Source organism: Podarcis tiliguerta, assembly GCF_965153285.1.
Source record: "Podarcis tiliguerta genome assembly, chromosome: 1".
Taxonomy (NCBI): Eukaryota; Metazoa; Chordata; class Lepidosauria; order Squamata; family Lacertidae; genus Podarcis; species Podarcis tiliguerta.
The window spans coordinates 45,037,962-45,065,426 of record NC_139534.1 but is presented as its reverse complement, the minus strand read 5'-3'; the positions used below and the strand labels follow the sequence as shown (position 1 = coordinate 45,065,426).

The 27,465-nt window shown below is 41.2% G+C and overlaps 1 protein-coding gene across 18 annotated transcripts in view; it reads left to right on the top strand.

Moving 5' to 3' along the window:
- Positions 1-27,465, top strand: part of KALRN (kalirin RhoGEF kinase) — a 492,139-nt gene that overhangs the window by 159,798 nt on the left and 304,876 nt on the right. The gene's annotated exons all lie outside the window — the stretch shown is intronic.

Here is a 27,465-nt window from a genome sequence, read left to right as displayed (position 1 = left end):
TCTCCAAATTCCGACCATGAAAAGTTAAAGTGCGGCTTATATTCACGACCTCACGGTATGCAGCCAGGAGCGCGGCAAAGCGGTGCCTGCCCCACACGTAGTCCCCAGTCCTCTCCCCCAAGGCCAGGAAGGGAGAGAGCGAGAAAGGGGAAAGGCTGCTGGCAACGCAGCACGGCTCCCCCCTCCCCACCCAGTATGTAGCCAGGAGCAGCGAGGAATGGAGCGGCTTATATTTGGGTATTTTTTCTCTTTTTTTTTCTCCCCCCCCCCCCCAATTTTAAAGATGTGGCTTATATACGGGTGCAGCTTATATTCGGTCCAATACGGTAAAAACAGCAACAACTTTACAGATGGGGGCAGGGGAGGAGTGTCAGTATCCATTTCCAGGGCCGGAACCACCATTAGGTAGACTGGGCAGCCATCTTGGGCAGGTGGCGTGTGTCTTGTTTTATACATGGAATGCAGAAGATATCTTTGCCTCAGGCAGCAAAGTGTATTGTCCTGGCCCTGTCTGCTCCAGACTTACATATATTTATTAGACCGTATGTAGAGAGTCCCCATGAATATACACAGGTAGGTAGTTCTCTGTGTGACAGGTTCCCCATTATACAGAGAGAACCCTTTTGCCTTTACAGCTGTGCAAATGGGGAGCTTTCTACATGTGGGTCAGGGACGTAGAGCCTTCCACCATGATGATGCTTTCCTCCACATGTAGGCATTCGCCTCCATTGAGCGTTTGTAAGGTGTCTTCCATTTATAACTGTAAAGTTAGTTTCTCTGGATAAAAAATAATTCTGTTCTCTCATTACAACCCAGCCTGCAAAAGTAATATAGAATAAAATTTCCCTTAAAAGCTCCAAGATTGCTGACTGGGACTTAACTGTTATGCTTCACTCTCTAAAGGACAAACTAGACATTATATGCAAATGTGTGCATTGAAGCCCAGACAGTTTTTACTTGGGAAGCTGCAGTTTTGAGTGAAGCAGCAGCAGCAGGGGATGACTCTCTCTCTCTCTCTCTCTCTCTCTCTCTCTCTCTCTCTCTCTCTCGTGTGTGTGTGTGTGTGTGTGTGTGTGTGTTTTAACCCTTTCTCTGCCAGACTTCTGTTGCTGTTGCTCAGAACAGCTCTCCCAGCTGTTTCCCCTCTTCACTTTCAAAATTTCACTCTTAGAGCTTTGTTGTACACATTTCCAGCAACCTCTTTGCACCTCGTTGAACTTTCCACATTTTGAAATAGTATTTTCTTCAAGTCAGACTGATTAGTAGTCTTGAGTTTTCATCGTTCTTGCAACTTCCACTTTATTTTATAGTTTGTGACTTCTCCGGCTTCCCTTCCTTGAGACAACATACCTGAATTGTTCTGTTAAGCTTTTGTTGTTGGGGTTGTTTGTTTTTTGTTAAAAAAACCACACTTTGAACATGAAGGTTCAGTCTTCTCTTGCAACACACTACACAATGGACAATTTCGATCAGGGCTGTAGTCCTTCTGTTTTGACTTGTGTTGTTGTTTTGTTGTAGTTGTTGTTGATCAACAAGCAGTATATAAATTTTATGAAATAAATTCAAGTAAACCCCAACCAGATGGCCAGTAGTCAGGGATAATGGGAGATGGATTTCATCCACATCTTGAGAGCCATAGGCTGACATTCATGAAATTGTAAGAGGCGTTGTAGGTTGTGTGGACTCTTGAGGAAGTTATTTCCAGAATTAGAAACTGCACTTCTGTAATATCCTCCACTTCCCCAAATAATATCAATTAAAGGGTTAACTCTGTAATGTCAGCATGCCAGGAGGAAATTAAACACATAACCTCCTGATATATATGAAACTGGATTTTTCATTTTCACACATAAGTTGTAAAGTTGTACAAGTTAATAAGAAAGTTTTAAAGTTAGTAAAGGAATAAAATAGGAAAAGTGCTAGGCAGCCAAAGATTCTAATTAAATTCTGCAGGTCAAGCGAGTCTGGTTTTAGATGGTTTACTATGCAAGTGTCCTCTTCTTGCAGTGGGGACGCTCTGCTTGAATTTTCCAAATCTTTCAAAGTGTTTGACAGCACACTCTTCCCAGGCTGTAATTCTGGACATGCTTACCAGGAAGCAACCTCATAAGCGTGGTGTGTTTTGCTTGAGACAGCACTGCAAGTTATTTACAATATATATAGTTTGCATGTAGACACTTTAAACATGTTTGCACTGACGCATCTTTGGGTGTGTTCACATGGGTGGTTGTGTGGCGCTACTGAGAGAGGTAAGTAACATTACTGTACTAAATTTGTATGGCAGGGTTGGTTTCAGGCTTTTGGGATCCGCAGTGGTAGCAGAACACCTCAAAACCTTCAACTCAGATTCCTAATGCAAGGAAGCCCAGCCATATGCCAGTTGCTTAAAAAAATAATTAAAATATGCACACACCACTTTTCAGCTTGCTGCAGTATAATTAGAGGACTGGACAGCTTCACCATTCTCCTTAGCAGTATGCTATGGATTTGGTTGTTTCACACCAAATCTCACAAGCTATCTATGCAATATCCCAGAGAGAGAGAGAGAGAGAGAGAGAGAGAGAGAGAGAGAGAGAGGAGATCCACTTTTTCTTCATCCAAATGCAAAGTACAACAATATGGTTAATTGCAAGCCTAGTTAAGACTTTGTAATAGACTGTGTTTGAAGGTCTTGTCCCCGGATTTCATGAATCTGCGGTGGTTGTGAAATAGTGGGCATGTAGAAGGTCAGAAGTGAGAAGAAGAGTTTGTATTTGATATCCCGCTTTATCACTACCCGAAGGATTCTCAAAGCAGCTAACATTCTCTTTTCCCTTCCTCCCCTACAACAAACACTGTGAGGTGAGTGAGGCTGAGAGTGTGACTGGCCCAAGGTCCACCCAGGTCCACCCAGCAGCTGCATGCGGTGGAGCGGAGATGTGAACCCGGTTCACCAGATTAAGAGACTACCGCTCTTAACCACTACACCACACTGTATATAAAATAACTCTTTTAAGCAGCTGGTGAATGGGTGCTGTGGCATAGTGATCTATCCCAAAAAGGTCTGCTTTGCAGTAGGGCTATGATTCTAGAAAGCTCATTTTATTATGGGCCTTCAGGTCTAGTATAGGAGAGTGTGGGAAGTGATAGGTTTATGTTGATAGCAAAAGACTTGGACCTCATAAAGGGCAAGTACTCTTCATTTCAGACTTGCAGAAACTGAGAAAAGAAAGCAGGTGGCAGGGATAGCTGCCTGTGGTGAGTGGCTTATTGTTGACAATAGATCTTTCAAGAATAATTTAATCACAGTGCTGACTCTTTATCGAACTCCAGCCTTAGTCCATCTTAGCCATCTGACAGGTGGACTTAAGTACAATCAGGTTAAAACATTTTAAAAATGGAGAGACAAGATTATGTCCAAGATAAATAACACTATGAAATTAATTAATTGGTTAAAATAATGTATACACTGTCTTTCATTTGAAATAAAAGCAAAGCGCTTGGTTTGGTTCAGTGCAGCACAGAAGTAGAAAGACCAGAGAGGAGCAAAGCAGCATTTAAGACATTTTCGGAGCCTGCATGTTCATGTGGTCTCAATATGCCATAGTTTGGCTTCTTTTGTCATGCAAACAGGCCACACACAGGACAATAATTGATTTCTTTTTATGGAACCAAAAGGAGGCTACACTCAACTGGTTTCAGATGCATACCTTTAACATCAATAGACCTAAAAAGGACGGCTAAATCAGGACAAGGCATTGCATTAGGCGTGTACTTCTACAAGTGGCTTATGAAACTTTCTGGCCTGTAAAACGTTCAAAAGGCTGAATACCTGTATTAATAGTTTTCTTATGCACAGCATTTATAGACTACTCTCAAACTGTTGTTTTAGCCTAATCGTTTCATGCACTACTCTGTGTGTTTTAGGTTGCATTTTCAAATTGGTATCATTATTATTGAGATTTATATACAGCACCTTCATCTGGGCAGTTTACAACATAATAACATTAAAACACATACTATAATAACACACAGTTAACACACACACAGTTTAAAAGGCCATAGATTGTTTAATCAGCCAAGGGCCTGTGAGAAGAAGATTGTTTTCCTTGGTGCTTAAATAAATGTAACAAAGGGACCAGATAAGTCGCCCCAGAGCATTCCGTAAGTGGAGAGTGACCACAGAAAAGGCCCATTTTTGTGTTGCTGGCCTCCGCCCTTGCAGAGCAGAAACACAAAGAAGGGCCTCAGATGATGTTCACAGGGTCGGGTTGGTTCATATGGGGACAGGCAGTCCTTGGGGTATTGCAGTTCTGAGCTGTTTAAGGCTGTATGGGCACTGATTTCACACTCCCATCTTGGTCTGATGGAAAGGAGAAGTAGGGTTGTATGTCATCTGAATATTGATGGCACCTCACTCCAGACATTTCAGTGGCACAGCTTAGTGGTTTCATATAGAAGTCGCAAAGCATGCAGAACAGAATAGAACTCTATGGGACTGCAAAGCGTAAGTGCTAGAAACTGAGCTGGAGGTCCCCTAGAAAAGACCGTCCGGGCATGAGTGGAACCTCTGAAAGCATTACCCCCAATCTGCAACTCAGACAGTTTCTACAGAAAGATATAATGGTTTGTGATCTCAAAAACCACTGAGAGATCCTGGAGAATTAAGTCATACTCCCTCTGTCGCATCCCACAGGGTGACCAAGGCAGTTTCCATACAAAACCCCAATTGAAATGGCTTTAGAAAATCAGTTTCATCTGAGAGGGCCTAGTGTTGGCAGCAATCACCCACTCTAGAACCTTGCCCAGGAAAGGAATATTAACCACCAGCCAATAGTTGTTCATGTCTTCCAGAACCAGTGTAAAGTGAGATTGTTTGTTTGTTTGTTTGTTTATAATATTCATATACTGCCTCTCATTAAAATAATAACTCTGTGATACATGGTATGATTCAGTAGAACAACAGTTTTTTTTAAAAAAATCAATATCACAATAACTAGGAATTGTTCAACTGGTATCAGAGGACAGGGACAGCTTGAGCAAATAGATATATTTTTGGCAGAAACTCACAATAGTTGTATTTTAAGACGGCTTTCTAATTATAAAAGTAGCTTTTGTTACAGTAGCATTTTAAAGGTAAATTTAACATGGAAGGAATTCAGTATTATCGTGTTCTTCTGATTGTTTCAGCAGCACAAGCCAGATGGAAAGATCCCCTCCCCCTCCCTGCATTGTTCTGTGGGTTCCCCCAACCCCCCAGAGCTAATTTCAGAGGGTGTGGGGTGAGGGGAAAGCCCCACTGCACAAGTGGAAACCCTTGCACTAGGGCTTCTACTGATGACACTCATTAGGGGTATCCTGTCCTTCCTCATTCTGGTGCCATTTAAATGTTTTGAACTACAACTCCCATCTCTGAGCATTGGGTATGCTGGTTTAGCCTGACAGGAGTTGTAGTCTGGTGAGCACCAAGTTTACCATCTGCAACAGCAGTGTGATTTGCGGGGAATGGGAGTTTTTTTGGTAGCAATTGGTTAAAGCTGTCAAAACAGAAGAAGGGGTATTCATATGTGCATAGGATCCTTAAGCTAGGAGAAACTAACCTCCCAGCTTGATAGTTAGGCATCTTCTGGAGCTGGTAACATTTCTGCTATCTTGGTGCCTCCTCAGTGGTAGTATACAAAATCCCATCAACAGAAGCGTTTGATTAAAATCCACTTCATTGTGCTAAAGAAGATTGTCTCTTTACTCTTTAAAGAACAACAAAGAGACAGAGAGATTGATGAGACCACTGAGAAAATTCATTACTATGCTATGGCTTAGAAGGGAAATAAAAGTTTTTCAGTTGAGTTATAGCCGAAAAATAAATACTAGAAATCACATTAAGAAGACAGACAATGTGTTTATATAACGATATAGACTCCAACAAATCAGCAGTGTTCTCAACAAGCTAAAAAGACCAACCATGTATGTGTGGCTTCATACCTTATACAGCACATGTGATCTCTGCATGTACGTGTGCAGCAAGTACCTATAGCATAGATAACATACATGCTTGTTGTAACCAGCAGTGGACTTGTGTCTGGTCCCTCAGTAGAGCCATTAACAGAAGCACCAGGACCAAAGCGAGACTATATGGGTTTATTTTATTTATATATAAAATGTATGTTTCACCCTTCACCATATGTTCTCAGTGGGTTGCATTCAAATAATATAAATAAATACCATAAAATCATACAGTAAAACTATCTCACGTAATCTGCTTCCTATAACAGTATCAGATAACTCAGTATCTCAAATGCCATCTTTGCCAAAAGAGATGGATTTTTAGTGTGCACCAAATCTGAACCATATTGACCCCAGCCACACTTGAGGGAAAGACCATTCCATGTACCACCACTGAGAAGGACCTGTCCCAAGCTAAAGCATCTTGAGAACTTAAGAAGGGTCTACTGGATCAGAACAGTGGCCCATAAGTCCAGTATCCTGTTGTCACAGCAATGAGTCAGATGCCAGAAAGAATCTGCTAAGCAGACCTGGGCTGATATCTTCATCAGCCTATCCACTATGACCCTAACCTATCCTGGTTAGTCACTGCCAATTCAGACCCCACAAATATATATATATGAAATTTAGGTTCCTAGCCCCAATATGCATCTCTCATCTCTTTACACTTGTTTACATTGAAGTACATTTGCCATTTTACTGCCCATTCACTCACTTTGTAGAGATCCTTTTGGAGCTCCTTGCAATCCGTTTTTGTTTTAACCACCCTGAACAATTTGTCAGTAAGCTTTGTCATCTTGCTGCTTACCCCAAACAAGTTTAAGGTTCCTGTTACCAATCCTTGGGGGACTCCACTTTTTACATCCTTGCAGTTACTGCTCCCCAAGAGGACCTCTCTTCATATTCTGTAACTTCAGAATGGCTTCAATCGGTGCTGGAAGCACAAAAATGGCCTTCCCTGCAAGTCTTAAAACCCAGCAAGGCAATGTAGAGAAAGGTGCTCCTTCAAATAAATTGCTGTTCAAACTGCCCACAAACTGGTCAAAGTGCGCCATGGTTAAGGTTTTTGTGACTCAAGAATCCCATGTCATTTTTTGACATAGTAGCACCATCAAACAGCTGATGTCTTTCTCCCCGTGGTCTCACCTATAGCATCAAGCATAGGAGAGATCCTCTGCTAGCTAACTTACCTTGTTTCATGTACTGGAACTTTATTTTTTGTAAATTGTTTTGAGGCTGCACTCTGAACCTCACTTCCCTGGGAGTAAGCTCCACTTAATTCAGTAGGATTTGCTTCTGAGTAAATATGTTTAAGATTGCACTGTAAATAAAGACATTCTGTGACCTTGGCCAAGTTCCTTAAGTTTTCTGTGACATTTTAGCATCTACTCTAGCTCATTAATTTGCAAATTATTATGTTTACTTAGTTCTGAGCAGAGTCTCAATCTCTGAAAAGTTCTGGCAACATCCCTAGCATAAGAAGTTTTTAATTCAGGTGGGAATCTGAAGGCGTGCAAATTAATTGTAGGGGGTCTAAAGTTGTTCTCTGTACAGCGGCTGACTTTTGGAAGGGATGTTGAATACGCATATGACCATCTAAAAGATAAACAGCCAGATAGTTTAGGGACAATTAGACAAAGTGGTGACAGAAATCACATCTCGAATTAGTTCCAGCACCACAAAGATAATCTCCTGGGCTTTACTATTCCATTTAAACTTAATTCATTTAGATATTCTCTCTCTCTCTCTCTCTCTCTCTCTCTCTCTCTCTCTCTCTCTGTGTGTGTGTCTGTCTGTCTGTGTGTGTGTCTCCGCCTCCCCACTTGTTTGGGGATTCCCTTTGATACTGTGGGTTATTCACTAGGAAGCAGACAGGTGTAGAAGTGATGTCTACTTAGATAGCACCCTCTGTTTATCAACCTTTACTTTGAAATTTGTTTATTAATTATGTAGAAGATTTTTATCCTGCCTTTCAATCAAGTTAAAAGGTGGCTAACAATAGACTGTAATAATTCACATAAACGCAGACTCCAAACCCTTGGTTCTCTAGCTGATGGATGGGGCCAAAGTATGCTCTGCAGAGCCAAAAGTGAAATTGAAATTGAGGTGGGGGCAGCTGGAAGCGGAGGCTCCTTCTGGTGAAAACCACTGATCTCATGATGCATCCTTCACCACACCACATAGCCATGAATTGCAATCAATGAAACAGAGAGAGCAAATGGGAAGTGGATTTATGTTATGCCAGGCTCTTGGAAGGCATCTATGAATTCAAATGGAAATGAATAAGTAGGCTTTTGCTGTTAAAGCATGATGATAAATTTTAATAGAGGCACAACCTTTCCTGTTCTAAAGGAGGAGGAGGAAGTAGGCTTTTATAGCTGCTCACAAATAAAACCTTTTTTGTTGTGGCCTGGCACATCTTGTGATCTCAGCTCAGAAAAGGGCAGAAACAAGAGGAGGTAACCTTGCACTGCTTCTAGCCTAAATTCCTAGGAAATATGAACTGGCCCTATAATACGGATATTAGTCCTTGTGTGCTTCCAGAAGTGTTCTTTGGTGGAATCAGTGCTTTTCATTCTTGCAAGTTTTTTTTTGGCAGTGTCCATACAGTGTTGTTGTCAAAATGCCAGCCCATATTTCTCTCCCCGCCCTTTAATCTGGATTTATCCCTTTTTGCGGGAAATCCAGTAAGTAAAACAACAATAACACAGCTGTTGCCTATGGTCCACTTACAATATCCTAATCATCCATTTAACCACATTAAAGCCCCCACTTCAGAACATCCATAGACAACATTTTCCTGTCATTCTTGTCAACATTTGTTGTCCTTTTCATATACACTCCAGGGGAGGCCCCAAAAATAGTGATTCCACCATCACTGTCAGAAACACTTCCTGTATGTTGCAGAGTGAGTTCCACAACTGTGAAGTCTGCAACAGTCCTCAAAGACTGGTATCTTCAGATATCATCAGTAAACACACATGATGTACAAGTGATAGATCTGTGAGCACTCTCCAAGTTGATATTAACAGATCACAGCAAGCACTAGAGAATGAGGTGGATTCCAAGGAATGCAATCCCCAATCCACTTGTTATTTTAGAGCTGAAATACAGCATTATGAATTGTGTGGGGATGGCTACAATACAAGCATTGAAGCACTACGTGCACTCAGTAAGCCCACCGCCCATAGAAAATCCAGGTTTTTTTAATAGAGTTGTTGTCAAGCATTCATGCCTGTCCACCTTAAGTTCCTGATGGTGTGATGTGTCCAAGGTACATTCCCAGATTGTTTATCTGTATCAAAAGGAAGGTGAGCCCCACCACTTAAGGGCATCCCTATCTTTCTCTAATCCACAGGTCACAAGGCCTGTAGATCTTCAAGTGTAACAGTCCCAGTAGCTGCCAGTCACTGTAAGCAGACCTATCATGTTTTCAAGCTCATTGCTGTGTCCATAGGGACTAGAAACTTCAGTGTTGAAACCATAACAAAAACATGATGGCTACACCAAGCTGGAAACTATTCACAGTAATATAGGGGCTATATACACTGCATGCTGCTCAGCATATTTGAGCTCAAATGTGCAAAAGAGGCCTTGCGTTGATACCAATAATTGTAACCTATTTTCAAGAGTCATTATAAATAAGCTCTCCCCCTGCCTCCGCTGTAAACCAAACAGAAAATAAAGATTTCATATGTAACGGTGTTAAAAGCCGGTGTGTGTGTGTGTGTGTGTGTGTGTAGAGGAAGTATGGGAAGAGAGGGAAGAGAAAGTTACAGAAATGTTTTAAAGATTTAACTGCAAGAGGTTATAAAGTTGTTCAGCCCTTCATCTAAGCTTATATTATTCACAGTCTGCAAATAATTTCATTTTTAAAAAATCACAGATGAAAAGTTGTGTAAGCTGTTCTCTTCTACATAGGTAGGAAGGAATATAAAACTTAATTATTTTAAAATTCTTTGTCAGCATAGAATTTCTGAACATTTAAAATGCACTCAATTTTGTATTCTAATTAAATCCGCTCCGTCAGTTCCGAGCAGCTGTAGCAGTAGGAATGGGCATTACAAGAAGCAGATTTTTATTTCTTCAACTCTTTACCACAAAGCGAGGCCACAATGCTCCTTCAGGTATTAGATTAGAAATCAGTTCAGGTTTAGGTCAAACTATTCCTTCTGCAAGAAGAATACGAGTTCATTTTGACATTCTTGAAGAAAAGATTTAGAGTGGGAAGAAGGAAAGGATTAGCTATTCACATTTGCCTGTAAGTAGCACTTCAGAGTACAAGTGGGTGGATCACGTTTTTTTCAATGCTCCTTATGTGATGGGGAGTGGGGAAGTCTCTGCAAGCCATCAAACAAATAGGGGAGGGATAGAGCTGTCTGTACCCCCCCCCCTATGCACCAGTTTGCGATTTACAGTGTGCTGTTGACATAGAGAAGAAATTAAAACTGATACCCCCCACCTGCAGTCAATTCTACCACAACGTTCCTGCCCCATTTTGCAGCATTTGTAGACCCACCTTCAGGCCAAGCCCATTCTGTGGTTGGTTGATTCTAATGTGCCCCAGTGCTTGGAGTTTCAAGACGGTTGTGGAATATCTAATGCTCTGGGCAGTGAACTGCAAGCAGAAATAGGAAAAAGTGAGAGCGAGTGAACCCTGCTATTGATCATGCTGACTGAGCACCCTGCCATTCAAAAATTATTGTCTTGTTAATTTCCCAGAGAATGTTCAGCCTCATGCTCTGCTAGAAAGCTTTGCAATTCATGTTAGAGCTAGCCATTACTCTTGTGTTCTTGTATGCTTCTTAATAAAAGATATGTGGAACACTATGGACCTGATGATGAGTCTTCACTCAAAACTTATGAGGCCTAATAAACTAGACATTTCCAGTTCACTTTGGAGGTTTTCCTCTTTTGTTTTGTATTGGGGCCTTCCTTCATACTCTCCTACAGTCCATGGTAATCTTAGAAGAACATAATAACCTTTCGGTGACAGTGAAAGCAATTTGATGGATGATCTAACAGTGATTTTACCTGGCCTTTGGCTTTGTTGGTTTTTTGTTTTGTTTTGTTTTGCTCAGTAGTTTTTGAAAGAAACCTCATGCCAGGCATAGAACTGTCTTGCTTTGTGCAGCTGACTAAACAAGGATGGAAACATAGAAGGCTTTCCCGGTTGTGTTGTGTGCTGTGATTTAATCCCCACAGACCACATTTAATGAGCTTTTGGGAGAAATCACTCCCCTGGTTTCATCTGCTAGTAATACTTCCACAGGTAGCTTGCCTCCTTTCCAAACCGCAACACGATACTTCTCACGTAAGGTTGTGCCACCCCTTTCTGAATGTCACTTTAACAGCTCCACAACAGGCAGAAACTGAATTTCCCATTCCAATGCAGTAACTGAATATTGTACCTGCTGAATTTCTGTTTGCAACACTGCTGGACAGGAGGTCTTTGCTTGAAAAAGTTCGACAATTCTACTTGATAACTTTATTCTTAGAAGTTGGGATAAATGAGCAGAATTGTTCATTCTCCAGGAAAACAAGCACAGCCCTTCTGGGACCAAGAGGGTATGTTTGGTCTGTGTTAAGAATGTTGTATGACAACAATAGAAATAGAAATGGTGGCATGGGGCTTTCAAAAACGTTGCCCCTCAGTCCTGCTCCAGTACATACGGGGCAGGACAAAGCTGAGGCTGTGTGGAAGAGTTGAGCTGTGTGTTGTCAGGTTTATGATGAATCCACTCCCTGATTCTTATACCTGTTGCATCTGTTGCACTGAAGCAGGTCCCACAGTTTACCTGTACACTGCACAGAGTACTTTCTTTTATCTCTCATGAATCTGCCAACCGTCAGCTTCATTGAATGTCCATGAATTCTAGTATTATGAGGGAGAAAACCCTTTCTGTCTCCACTTTCTCCATACCATGCATAGTTTTGTAAACTTCCGTCATGTCACCTGTGACTTGCCTTTTCTCCAAACTAAAAAGTGCCAAAATACTGCAACCTTTTAGGGGAGTTGCTGCATCCCCTTGATAATTTTGGTTCCCCTTTTCTGGACTCCATAATATTCATTTTGAGGTGAGGTGACAGGAACTGTACACAGTATTCCAAATGTTGACACATCATAGTTTTGTATAATAGCATTATGATGGTGACAGTTTTAATGGATTCTGTGGCTTGACCGTTCAAAAGGAATCACTGGAGTTGCTTTATAAGTTCTGAGGAGCTATGAAAAATGGATGCATAACCACTTTCCATAGTTCCAGGAAGCACAATATTCTGACCAACTCTACTTGAAATGTACTGGGATGAGGAAAAAGTCATTGTAGACTAAGGTAGTGATCTGTTGTCACTGTAATCACTATGAAGCAGTAATCTGAGATAGCTCAGTCAGTAGAGCATGATGCTCTTAATCTCAGGGTTCTGTGTTTGAACCCCACATTGAAGGCATTGCGTGGGGTTGGACTAGATGACCCCTGTGGTCGCTTCCAACTCTACAATTTTCTGATTCTAGAAAAGGCTGAGCAAAACAAAAGCCTAGGAAAAACTAGCATGCTAGATCATCATTTTTGTCTCTGTTTTAAACTAGATGAAATCCCAGTTGAGGTTATAAATTGATAACAGAACATGCATAAAGACATAAAACAAAAATCTGAAGCAAATGGAGTTTTAGGATGAAATTACTTTAAAAGAAGCATAATCTTATTTTGTATGTATCTGTGGCGCTGCTTTGATATTTCTGAAAGTATTTCAAAACAATATTTATTGGGTAAGGCAGATTACTATTAATCTAATGTTTCAGACGCCAGGTCTGTTTTCCCTGCAGGCTTAACAAAATGAGACAATACAAATTTATGCAAGATATATTAAAGGCATCTGAGCGGCTCCAAGGAGGTGGGTGATGGGGATGTTTTTGATAACTCTTAGGAATAGCAATGTTCACAATCTAGGACTGAGGAAGCAGGATAAGATAGGATACACCTGTTAGGCCCAGCCAGCATGACCAGTGGTCAGAGAAATGTGAAAACTTTGCAGGGAGGCTTAGACATGTCTACAGTTGTGCAAGGACTAATGCCTCATTAAGAATTATAATTAACTTACAGTACAATAGTATACATTTGTACTCAGAAGAAATTCTCTCCCTATTTAATGGGGCTTACTTTTAGGCAAGTGGCAGCCTAGAATTTGGTTTAGGGTTGGCATGGGGGGGGGAAACGGGGTGATGATGATGATGATGACGACGATGATGATAATAATAATAATTTAATAAATTTTATTATTATCATTATCATCATCATCATTATTATTAATATCCCGCTCATCTGGCTGGGTTTTTTGTATTTTAACAGTTGTATGATAGACAGAAATTCAACAGGTTAAGCCTTTTCTGCTATGGAAAAACATTAATGGAAAAAGCTTCATCATGACTGTACTTGCTTTGATTTTGTGAAATGCCATGTCACCCCGCCCCCCATGACAGCCATTATATGACTGATGCTCACAACCCTCTCTCAAAATTTGAACCGTGGCCAGTGGTCCCAAAAAGTTAGTGACCTTGATTTAGCTGCCACACAGAGCTAAGAGGACCAGGGAGGAACAAAGTGAGTGTGAGTTCCTCTCCAGGACCTGGCACATCTTCATGGTCCCAAGAGATCATAGCTTAACATACTGTGATGTACAAAGCAGGCCGTAGTTATTGATTGCATTGCAGTCAGCTTGCCAGATTAACACCAAAGCGGAGGATTCCATACCTCACCATTTCTCTCATCAGGAACATTATGAGGGCATAGCACAGGCTTAGACTTAGACACTGGTTCTAGTAGACCTTGGATTTTTTCCCCACTAGTTGAACTTTGGTTAAGAGGGTACAAATAATAATATGTAAAATAAATCTTATTTTTTTATTACAGGTGCTTTTATGGGATGTGCTTATAGAATATGTCATTGTCTCAGGAAGCTAAACAAGAATGGATTTAGAATTCACAGATGAGAATGGGATTAGAATGGTAGGCATATGAAAAAAAAAACCCTGATGAAGGTAGTTTAGTAAACAGAATATGGATGCTTTACTAAATTGAAACTTGATTCATTCTCTCAACAGAAGTTCCTTCTGAGTCTTTTAAAAAGGATGTAATAACTTTCTAAACAAATTCTTACCTTTGATTCCCGCCCCTGCTCCCCTCCATTTCCTTAAAACAGTGGCACCCCAAACTGAATGCAATCCTCACGAAACCACCAATGCTCTGAATACTAGCTTAACATTTTATTTGCAGTTACTGTAGTGGTTAAGAGCGGTGGACTCGTAATCTGGTGAACCGGGTTCGCGTCTCCGCTCCTCCACATGTAGCTGCTGGGTGACCTTGGGCTAGCCACACTTCTCTGAAGTCTCTCAGCCCCACTCACCTCACAGAGTGTTTGTTGTGGGGGAGGAAGGGAAAGGAGAATGTTAGCCGCTTTGAGACTCCTTAAGAGTGAAAGGCGGGATATCAAGTTCAAACTCTTCTTCTTCTTCTTCTTCTTCTTCTTCTTCTTCTTCTTCTTCTTCTTCTTCTGTTGTTGGAACTTGTTATGGCTGATTGGTTGTTTCCACTGTAGTTGTTTTATGCTCTTATCAGGCAGCGCCATGTGGTGGGAATGGGTGATAGCTGGGAGACTGCACTGTCAGCAGGTGTGAGCCAGAAGGTCCTGCTGTCTAGACCTGGAAAAGAAGTAAGCTGAGAGATAAGACCTGACAGGCTTAATGTGCTAAGCACCCTTTTCTCACTCCTGCTGTTAGGCACTTAGAGCAATATAAAGCAACTTGAAGGATCCCAAACTGGGACCCATGGTGTTCTGCCCTGCCGTGGAAAATTACTAATGGTCTAGATAGCAGATAACACACAGCCTATGTTTTGATTCATTTTGTACTCTGGGGATTAGAGTTCTCCGATTGCTGTAGCAACAGGAACTCTGCATAGTGCTCAAGCAGGTTTGTGTGCTGGTCAGCAAATCTTCTGTTGGTAGTCGAAGCTTCTTGGATCCAGTGAACAGCCTGGGAACATTTGCTGCTCGGTTGCTGCTGAAGTTGGGCAAATGTGAACCTTGGATGACAGGCCACAAGCAGTCAATTTAAGAGGAAGATCGAAATAAAGCAAACATTAAAAAGAAAATGTTCATGCCAAAGAAAACAATATTTACATCCATCTAAGGAGATTATAGCAATTGATACTGGGACAATCCACAAGCAAGGTATGAGCTCCATCCCTGAGTACAGCCCATCCCCACTGTGGGAAGGGTAGTCTGTTGCCTGATGCTATACCTGCTGCCAGTCATCCTTCAGGACCCTTTATAAGCCCCTACCCTGCTTGCTAATCCTCATGACAGTTTATATGTGCCAGAAGCACAGTTTCAAAACAGCATCAAAACAAACAAGTGTGTATTTCATTCTCAGCTGCACTGATTAAAAGTTGTTCTCATTGAATAAGATTGTTCCCCATCATTGATTAATCAACCAAAGCTTTAGGTGATCTGGTTATTTATTGCAGCTGCATTTAAGTCATACCAGTATGTCTGTTAATAAAGACAGAGGGATGGGAGATGAGAAAGCTACTTGAGTTACTTTTAGTAAGTATAAGCCTATGTTGTGTGATTTTTAAACAAATGTGTAGCAGAGTCCTTTTTAGAGCTTGGACCTCCTGGGAGATGTTGTAGTATATTTTAGTGTTTAATTGAATTGAAGAACAATCACTTCAGTGATTTCAGCCTGGCTATGCTCCCAAGGTATTCAGGATTTCTGGCAAGAAGATCAACACAGGACTTTACTACTTGATTTTTTTTTTAAGTAAAGAAAAGTATTTGGGTAACAAGTCGGGTTGCATAGAATGTGTGGGCAAGGTTGCCTTGGCTTGACTTTGAAAACTGAGATCTAATTAGTGCCAGGATGTTTCTGCTTCCCTTTGGGATACTCAGGTTTTGTCTAAATATAATCTTGCCATCAAAGTTTATTTTGGAACCTTGAGAAATTATTAAAAGGCATTGAAAATCCATCTCGGAAACAGGAGGTTTGCAGCTCAAGGAAATTGTTCACCTTTAGCATCAGTAATGTCCTGGGTCTTCTCTTTCCACCTGATGTTTCACTCCTGGCCTGAACAGTACTTAAAGGAACAGTATTTAAAAGAAAAATCATGTGTTCTTCAAATTCAAAAACATCAGTTGTCAGATTGTGCTAGTTACTAAAAGTCAAAGAATAGCTTCTGTTCTTCCAAATGCACTTTGATTTGGAAGTAGCTTGTTAAAGAGCCCTTGACACCTGATGGTGAACACAATTTTCCTAGTGTCAACAAGCTAGGCATGAGAAGGGAGCAGCAAGAAATGGGAGACTTTTCATACGGACCCCCCACCCCAATCCTCACCTGTGTCAAAAGCTTAGTAGGTTATGCTCAAACAGACACAGCCCAATCTTCTGGAGAGTTAGATGTGTATGTTGTCATGACCGACCTTGCATTGACTTAGGTTGGTAGTGGTGGGATTCTGTTCTTGTTCTTTCTAGCCTGGCCAAATGGCAGCAAATAGGTTTTCTCCATCCAGAGGAGGAGTGGGGAACCTGTGGCCCTCCGGATGTTGTTGGACTCCAGCTCCAATCAGCCCAAACCAGAATGGTCAATGGTCAGGGATGATGGGAGTTGTAGTTCAGCAATATCTGGAGTGTCACAGATTCCCCCCACCTTCATTACTTAATACGTGTGTGGAGGTAACTGCCACACATAATCTTGGTTGCACCTGATTACCACGGCACATTTTAATATGCATTCTCAGCACCTTCGTTCCATGATACTTTAACAATGGACATGCAAAAGGGTTGTTGAAATATGTTAGGTTATTTGGATGTGCAGACAAGGGTGCTGAATGCAGCGAGTACAAACTGAATGGTCAGAAAGCTGACAGCAAAAACAACATGGGTAACATTAATATGTGGCATATGGAATGGAAATAGCTAAACATTGTTAAATTCTGCACACTGTTCATCTCTGGTCTGCTATGTCTGAGAGTGAATAATGCCTACTGCATAACTTAGTAGCTGAAGGGGAAATCTGCATCTGATTATGAAGATGGAATCACTAGAAAAGAAAACTGACAATAGACATGGTAACCTAGAGAGCAATCCTGTGCATGGTATTGGCTGCTTAAATCCCATTGACTAAAATAGAGTTTAAGCTGTGAAAATTGCACATAAGATTGTAGTTGTTAGAACTGTAAGTATGATATCGGGCGGTTGCAGTGAGTCAAAAAAAGAGCTCTTGATTGACTGGGCAGATTTTGTTTGGTGTGTGTTTGTAGACTGCTTCTCCATCACTTTATTCTAGTAAGAAGTGAAAAATCTACAGCACCAGTAATTTGTATTCTATCCACATTCCCGAGGTGCCAGCTGTCAAGCCCTGTACTGGAGCTAGGACCACTGTCAGTTGCCCTCAGTCCATTTTATTTGTTTTTGACATGTTCTGGATGTCGCCTTGAGTTTTGTTTAATTTTTAATTTTTTGCCCCCGGGTAATTTATCTCCTAATCTGGCACATGTCCCTATGTCTCCCAGCTGAATGCTGAGTAAAAAGAGTCATTTAGCTTCTTAGCTATTTCTGCCTCATATGCTATCCAAAGGTACTCTGCACTTGCCTCATATATTTCAGTGTAATAGTTCAAGACTCACTGGGGTGCTCTTTTTAGGAAAAGGAGGATAGAACTCTAGGATATTTAGCACATTTTCAATCCTATGGTAATGTAAAACATAACTGTATTTTTGTGCTTTAAAGGGGCTCAAATAACTCATAAGGGTTCTTATGAGGTGGAATGGTAACCATGCTGTCGACTATTTTGGACAGGCAATTTGTATTAAGTAACTATAATACTAAGAACGATGAATAAAATAAATCCAACAAGAGAAGAAGCCTTTGAAATTTTGCTGGGATAAACTGAGGTCTGAAATGTGTAAAGTTTACTGTATAAACCTATATCCATATATCGAGGAATACATTCCATTGACCCCAGTGGAACACACTTCTGAGTAGATATGTTTAGGATTGTACTGTAATGCGGTAAGCAGTAGTACTCATTTACTACTTAGGTAGGATTATGATTTGACTGTTGCTTATTCATTGTGTATCAAGTAACCTGAAATACCATATTCTCTTATATGAGGCTATCCAGATTTTCAGATTGATGGAGAGATCCTTCTTCACAAGGGTGAAGTCCCACCAATATGTGAAAGAGCCTTCTTGGTATCTGCTCCCAGGTTCTGAAACTTCGTGCCAAGAGAGACCTAATTAGGCTGTTCTCTTATGACCTTCCATTAGCAGACAATGAACTTGGGGGGGGGGAATAGACAGGTCTTTGATATAATAAACTGAGCATTATGCAGTAAATGTTGATACTGAAGCTGATACTGAAGGGCACAGGGAAAGCATGATTTGGCTAAAATTGTGGGGATCCAGTGCTGGGGTTTTGTGGATTTAATAAGTCTCCCTGTCCTTTCCCCATGATTAGGAACCCAGGCATATAAATGTGTGCAGCAGACTTATTTCTCCCAGAGAGAGAGAGAGAGAGAGAGAGAGAGAGAGAGGTGTGCCACTTGGATTCACTTGCATACTAATAGGCAGAATTACCTTTGTAGATAGAAGGAAAAGTCTCTCTTCTTTTTCTAGGAAGGAGGGGATATATCACATTTGTGCAGTGAGAAGCACCTTTTAAACCAATGCAGTAACTGGTTTCCTATTGTGTCTGTTGTGACTATGCACAGGAGTGTGCTTTGGATACACTGCTGCTAACCCTCATTCAGAGTGGTTTATGGCTGTAAGCGAAAAAGAAAAGAAAAGAAAAGGCTGAGCTCATATGTTGCCCTGTACAAATGGTTCTTTGCAGGCAGGGGGCTAAGGCATGCCCAGGTTTCAAGCAGATTAAAGGCCAGCAGCCATCACATGCCCAATGATGAATTGGCCCTGACTGCGTGCTCCTGGCCAAAGGAACAATTCCTGCTTTTCCTTCTCTAGTGGCTCTTTCTTGTGAATCAGTTTCAATCAGGAGAAGTGGATCCTGTCATTTATGCTCATTATTAATCTATCTGGCCTGATTTGGACGTGGAGATACTAGCCCCATTGCTACTAGAGGTGGGCAGACTTGAGTTTCAAAGGAAACTTGAATAGCAGAAAGCTACAGGTGGGGCGGGGGGCAAGAAACATATTCTTGCCCTTATAGGACCCTTATCTCCCACCCCATTGACAAAGAAAATGAAGAAGAGTTTCCTTTGGTGAATCCCCCTTCTGTTTTATTATTCTCAAGCCAATTGTGAATGAGAAGGATGGTCTCTTCCTGGCATTAAACCCCCCCCCCCCCAAAAAAAACCCCAAACCAAAACAGTTGTTATTTCTATCATTCCATTTATCAAAGAACCTTACAAACTTGCTGTAGTTCCTCATTATTTTCTCTGGTACTCTAAAGGGAGCCAGTGTGAACTGAACTGAACACTGTGCATGTCAGTTTCACTTCACTGTTGCTACCAGGCAAAATGTCCTATTTGGTTTTCAGCAAGTAAGGTGAAGAATATATTTATCGGGCTTTAAACAACAAAGTTTTTGTCCACCTTTCTTGCCTGCTCTGTTTCCTAGTCAGTGACACACTTTCTCTCAAAGTTTACTAAGCTGAGTGAATCGATTTGCCTCTTACACATGGTCAGAAACATACACTTCAACTAATTAAAGCACCAGGATCCTAACTAAAAGGTTTTGGGTTCATGGTAGCATGAAAGAACAGAGTTGAGAGCTGGGGGGGGGGGTATGAACTGCTCTAAACCAAGGTTAATAAGAGTCTTCTGTCAGCAGACTGCTCTATTACCTTGAAAGAGTTAAATGGAAGCAGATGTATCATTGTAAGAAACCTGAACCAAGAAAAGTAGTTGGTTTGTGCCAGGGATACAGCTAACGTCAGAATTTCCTGCTGGCATCCAACATTACTACTGAGCAACACAGTCATTGGGGGCAACCCTTCAACATAAATGCCTGTTTTCCTCCTAAGATACACATAATATACAGACTTGGGGTGAAAGGAGTAATAAAGAGCTTGTTTAGGGCACATTAAAACTATTAATACTGACACACTGATCTTTAAACCTTCAGGTCTGTAACAGTACAGATTTTGATTGCATTGTGAGTTCTAATAGTACAATTCTCCTGGGAAGAAATAGCACCACTATCATTTTCTAGAGAAGGTGCATGCTGATGTGCACAACTTGACTGACAAGGCCAATGGGGATCTGCATTTGTCCTTTTCTGGCCAGATGTACACTGAAATTATTACTATTTTTAAAAGCTAAAAACTTGCATGAAGCATGGGGTGGGGGGAACTGAAAGTCAGCAATGGGCTCAGAGACAAGTCTGTGTAGTTGTTAGAATAATAGAATCATAGAACTGTAGAGTTGGAAGGGGGCTTGAGGGTCAACTAGTCCAACCCCCTGCAATGCAAGAATCGTTTTGCCCAACAGGGGCTCAAACCCATGATCCTGAGATCATAGGAAGCTAATGCAAAGAAGAAGCAAAGCTTTCCCCACCTTAGAGGGGGAGCACCCCACAAGAATTTGTGTACGTAGTTATGTCTCTACACATCTAATTTCAGTGAAGAGCCTATATCAGCAAAATTGAAAATTAAGAGGGATCACACCATGCCCCCTAAATCTAGCAGTAATCTGAACATGGGGTGAAGCCTTCAGAGGCACTAAATGGGGAGCCAGGTCAGGTTTGGGGCTCAGAGCTGAGTGCTGAAGGTAGGGAGACAATTGCACCTGAGGTTGTTGGGCACGAACCTCCAAGACCACAAAGGCCTGTAAGGCCAGAGCCCAAACTCTCACAGGCACCTTCCTCTGAGGAACCTGATGCCTCCCACTACACAGTGTGGGGAGGCTATGGGACGGAGACAGAACGCCCATCTTCGGGTCATAGGTCAGCCCTTTACAGCTTTGAAGTCCCCTACAAGGGGGTGGAGCCTGAAGGAAGTAGTCTGGAGACAGAGTCTTAAAAGGACTCAGTCTGCTCCCAACCTTTGGCAGAGCAAGTTGCTCACTTGGAGCTGTCCATGGTTTGGCAGCCTTGCCACATTCTCTATGGGAGTCAGCATTGGACCAGAGCATGGTAGACCATAGCTCAGTGGCAGAGCATCTGGTTTGCATGCAAAAGGTCCTAGGTTAAATTTCTGACATCTCTAGCTAAAAAGATCAAATAGTAGGGGATGGGAAAGGGCTCAGAGTTTGATTGACAACAGCTCTTTGAAGTGTCATGCAGTGCAGAGAGCAGCAGGCTAGATGGATAAATAGGCCAATCCGGTATAAGGCACCTTCCAATGTTCCTGCAAGGTGAATTGAGTGTCTGGAATGGGAAACTGAATTTCAAAGCCCACAACAAGCATATCATAGGATCCTGGTGGCTTTTGTGGACAAAGCAACAGCCCAAGAGTGCACAAACCAGTGTTGGAGCCCTTTTAAACAACCCTTTGGGTGTTTACACAAATGATGCTAAGAATGCTTTTTCGGGTCTGCATTATTCTTTTTAGTACTGTTTCAAAATCTGATCAAAATTCACAACAAATGAATTCATACTTGCTTAGTCACACAGATGGATTGATTCTCTCAAATCTGCTGTAAGAAGAAGAAAAGGCTTTCAGCAGAAAATGTTCTTAATATTCCATGGCTTTGATTATTGTGACCCAATGAATTTGTCACATTTGATTTGGTATGATAATGATCCTAAATGAAAGTGGCCTAAATTGCTTATTTCAATTTGCTTGCTTTTGCAGATTTTAATTTTTTGATTTGTAAAAGCTATTGCATTTGTTAGATCTCTCCTAAATTAATGGTCATAGTTTAATGCTTCTGGCTGCCATGGGTGCTTCAGATGTGCAGTTTCAGGTACACATTAAAGCAGCATGATGATCCTGTCCAATTTCAATTTCATTGAGTTTTATTAAGAAGTTGCTTACAACCAAATGATACTAATCTATTGCAGTATAAATAGCTGTAATCATAGAACTTATAGGGTTGGAAGGGGCCCCAAAGACCATTTATTCCAACTCCTTGCAATACAGGAATCCTACTCACAGCCATCCCTTAACTTGAACCACTAACCTTCTGGTCAACAGCCAGATGCACTGACCCATTGCAACTCAGGAGCAAAAAGTTCCAGTTGTCAAGTGAGACTGACATGATCTGTTATAAAAATGTGTAAAGGCATCTGTGGTATATCAGCAGTCAAAGTACTGATTAAATATATGGATGAATATTGTGAACTTATTGGGCTGTGGAGGAGAACTTTTATCAGTTTGGAAGAAGGGAGTTATAAGGTAACAGCTGATGTGAAAGACCTCTGCCAGAGACCATGGTGAATTGTCGCCACTGTGACAAATTAAAATGGCCACTAGACCCAGTCTCCCCTGACATTGCTCAGAGCTCTATTTCCTTCCACCTCCAAGGCCCTACCCATCAAGACCAACTTATGGACAATGGGTCCCAAGGGAGGGCACTTTTTTCAGGATCCCTTCAAACCCTGAGGCAATCCACATTGCTTTTAGATCCCAGCCAAAAAAATTGCTGATTATTCATTGCCTGCCTTTACTAGGCCCATATATGACAACACAGCACACAAGACTTGTGGCTGGTTCTCGCAACACATGAGTGTTACATGGTCCTTTCCTAACAGCAAGAGTGCAGTTTTTACAATACTATTGATTTAAGTGGCCAAGTGTTCAGAGGCAAGATACCATGGAATACCAGTTTCTGGGGTCATGCCTCAGCTGACCACTTTAGGAAGGAAGGATAGTGGTCTACATGACTCTTGAGTTTGATCCACCAGGGATTGATAAAGGTGTTCTCTTTGAAATACATGCTGGGTAAAAGACTAAAAGGGTTTGTCTTTTGTTAATAATTGATAGTTTATACAGATAATTACTTGACAAGAGTGAGAGTCATTGTCAGATGGCTCATACATGGACATTTCCTTTTTGTTGCTGTTTAATTAAGTTGTTACTCTATTGTCCCTACAATGCTATGAATTGGACATATTAGGAAACACACACACAAATACAAATGTTTTTCTACCAAGCAATTAGTGTCACATGTAACTGTTAAAACCCACTTAGTGCCTTATATGTTAAGAGGTGCTAATTGTTTTCACTGATTTGTCGTAAGCCATTAGCAGGTACCACCTCTTCTAAAAACTGCTGAACTATTTACAGTTCTCAGTGATCTGCCAACATGATTTATTAATGCAGCCCATAGTCTTCTGATGTTATTTTTGTCAGTATTCTTTGTTATAATAATTAACAAAAGCACACAGATAAGTCCATTGGAGCTGGCAAATGAAGCTAACTTATTTGTCCAATTTTTCATAAAGAAACAAGTTTTTAAAAATTATAATGCAGACATAGGTGGCATTGATGTGGGGGGCAAGTATACCCCCAAACCAGTAGCTCACCCCACCATTGCTGAATACTTGTGGATTATTGAAATAAAATCACTTTTAACATACAATTTATAACTGAATAATTAACCAGAAGCTAAGATCAGGCTACAATCCTAACATGCTGTTTATTTGGAAGTTAACTACATCAAAATCAATAGAATTCTTCAGATACATTTATAACCAAGTGCCCAAAGGAGCAAACAGTAATAACAAATCCCATTGTGTTATGTAAATAACTTAGGGTGATAACTAACTGTGCCATACTCAGAGTAGACCCATTGAAATCAAATTCAATGAAACTACTCTGCATACGACTATTATTCAACATCACATTTAGTGCTGATTTAGAATTTTTATATTTTGCTAATGGCTAAAATATGCATAGAAGGCTACTGGAAAGGAGGAAAGTTCTGATTGGGGATAAGAAAATATGGTATAATGGTTATTACTAAACCCATTTATTATTTTTCTTAAACTGTACATTTTTATTATTTTTAAGTAGTAAAGTAATAATTAAAAGAAATAAACAAGGGATTAGACAATAGAAATTACAAGTACGTGTGAACACGGGGAACTGGTTCCCCCAGGAAAAATAGAAAGCACAGCAAGTCTAGGGTTCAAACGAATAAACTGATAGGGGTGTGGGTGTGTGGGTGTAACCCTAGTCCCAAAAGATTGTACTATCGGGCAGGTCCACCACATAGGAAAGAGAGTACCCACCCCGGCAACTGCTCCAACACTTTATAGAAGACCCTGGTTTCATGTTAGCCAGTCTCACACAAGTAAAATACCATCTCAGCATCACTTAAATCAGGCATAGGCAAACTCGGCCCTCCAGATTTTTTGGGACTACAATTCCCATCATCCTTGACCACTGGTCCTATTAGCTAGGGATCATGGACATTGTAGTCCCAAAACATCTGGAGGGCCGAGTTTGTCTATGCCTGACTTAAATTAACCTCTTTCTTGATGAATTGCAAATACAAGACTGATGGATCTATCAGAAAGTTTTAGCTGACTAAATAAAACTAAATTAAACACGCTAAACTATATCACTCCCTCCGACATTAGAAAATATTTCTGATGCAAACTGGAAATTTTATGATACAAACTAAAAATGCTCTGATGCAAAGTACCATATGCAAATTTGCATAGGAATTGTTTCCAGAAATGTTTCTAATTCCAACATTTTCTGGAAAATCCACATCACTGCTACATTATGCCTGGTGGCATTATCAGGAGCAGGGGTAGATGGCTGCCCCTGTTGCCTTCCCACCCCCGTACTGTATGTTTGTGCATATGAGGAGTGCTACATACGCCCTTTTCCTTTCCTTCTAGTTTGGTATCTGAAACTCAATGCAACTAAAATGTAACATTTGGACCATGGACAAAATGGCTTTTCAGTTGCTGTAGTCAATGAATACTGCCAAGAAAGGAGAGCAAAGAGATGTAGTGGGAAGAGAGCCGAGTTGTAAGAAGCATTTAATATCCTTCCATGTTTAAACTTGGGAGGGCTTTTCAGTACCATATAACATCTCTGGCATGAGATTTCTGCACATCCTCTGAACATATACACTGTAGTAAAGGTACAATTGCACTCAGGCATCCTAAATCCTGCATCTGTTTGGGGCAAGCTAATTAACATCCTGTAGTGTATGAGCCACTGTAAACACCTTACGCTTTTTTATACTGCCTGCAAGCCTTTCTATTAACTTTTAGATGTGTTTGGCATTAATAATAACACAGCTCTCATTTGATGCCTTGTGATCAAACAGCTATTTCTATTTAAAATTTGTTTGCGTGGTGCCATTTCAGATTTCTGGTGGGTTGAATCTTTCTCAGTTTATGCTCTTGAGTATGTTGGGCATCATGAGACATGTAGTTATATTGTTGCACACCACCCCATTTTCTGAGCGATGCAAGATTCCTAGGGTTCCAGGTGCTTTCCCAGGGTGCACATTTCCTTTGGAATGAGGCACAGTGAAGACTGCAGCGTCTTTATGATATACACATATCTACAACTTGAACCTTTGATGGAGGGGTTCACAGCATTAGCCCCCCCTTGCTTCCTCCATAGCCGCAGCATTGGATTCAAACAGAAATCAGTCATAGATCTCTCTCTCTCTCTGGCTTCCCAGTTTGCTGCTTTGCTTTTAGCTCACATCACTCAACGCTCAATCCTGTTTTTGTCCTTCTAACTACCTATGAGTTGGAGGGGGCGTACCCCACCCATTTGCCATCTCGTGCAGAGTCCTTTCCTTTGTTCCCCTTAAAGGTCCGTCATATCACCAGGAAGCTAGCCTGGCTATACCATGTATTGGAAGGGGATATTTGTCTGTCTCGAGAGACATTGGAGTGGACCTCTGGGGGTGAAGTCTAATCACTGTGTAAGCAGCACTGAAGTGACCTCCCTGGGGAACAGGCCTGGGCAGTGTGTATGGAGGTGTGCTGGAAAACACCCACCCTCCTCTTAGCCTTGCTGATGTGGTCCAGAGGGAAGCAGAGTAATACGCTTGGTACCAGCTTGGCTGCAGGAGCTGCCGGAAGGATGTGTACAAGGCGCCATCCAGCCATCTTACTAAGCTTCAGATTTTTGCAGGGTTTACTCCTTAGCCTTTTCTTCTCCCAAAGATATCCCACAAAGCAGCAGTTTTCCTTTTCCTAGATGGGCTACCTTCCGAGGTTGACAAGCCCCATCTGTGTTGTGTCATGAACTACGTAATGAATGTTTTTCAATTGGCAAAGGATGGATATTATTATGTCTATAGTCTCACAGCTCAATAGCCCGTCGTGAGATCTCACTGAGATGTTTGCCTTGGCTAGACCTTTTCGGGTAGAGCTGTGAGGACTTGGCAGAACATGCTGAGTCAACTTGAGTTTTTATCAAGCTGATCTCAATTATTTTGGTGAGGTGAAATTCAAGGAAGTAGCACTTGAAATGAAGAAGACATACTAGGATTGTAAGGTGTGCTTTTCTACTTTTCTGGTTTGCAGATTTTAGCAGGCTGTATAAGAACGCTTTTCTCTGCAGGTAATCACACTTCAGGATCAGCAAGTTGCTGACTTCAGATTCAGTAAGCCATGTGTCAATTTGATCTTCTATCTAGATACAGTGCTGGAGAGTGGAGAAAGTGTTTTCTTTGTCTGACTGCAGAATGTCATTCAATAGCACAGTCCCACTTCATCTGTTTTCCCACCGGTGGTGTTAACTACAAGGTGAAGTATTGGTTGAAAAACATTTCGGTAGCATGAAACTTATTCGAGAAACTGGTTTTCAGTGTCATTAGAACAAAACAGCTTGATATAAGAAATCTGATAAAGCTCTGTTTAAGAGCCCTTTCAAATAATTGCTTATATTGAGATATTTCTTGTCTGGAAACAGCTAGCAAAACTTGCTGAAAATATGAACCTTTCCCCTAAGTTATATGCTTTTGTAGATGATAACAGCAAATACATATTTTCAATCTATACTGCTTGATGACTGTACACCAGGGGTGGAAACTTCAGATCTGCGGGCTGGATGTGACCCTCCAAGTTTCTCTATCTGGCCCATAGGTCTCTGCTGTCGGCATCCTTCGGGGATCGAGATCCCAGCTGGATCATGCCTTTCCAGCTGTGACGATCCCCCGATCTCTGGTGCGATGTAAATCAGTGACTCAGACTTCAAAAGCCAGAGCACGTTATATTAGTAGAGCATACTGCACAAACAGAACAGGCGTGAGGCTTGTGAAAACATACTAACAGCTAAAGATTTATTAAGCATAAATCAGGACAAAGAAACAGAGAAGCAGAATCAAACAAAAGCTATACACAAACGGAAGTTCCCAGCAGACTGTGCTGGAACGTAAACAGACATGTGACACGTAACAATCCCATGTCTGCTCCTTAAGGTGGAATGGAATTTTCCAACATCTGCCCAGCATATGTTCCCTCTGCAAGTCACATCTCTCACTGACCCTGCTCTGTACTCCCTTCTGGTGGTTTCATTTGGTCAGAATGTGCTCCTGACCTGT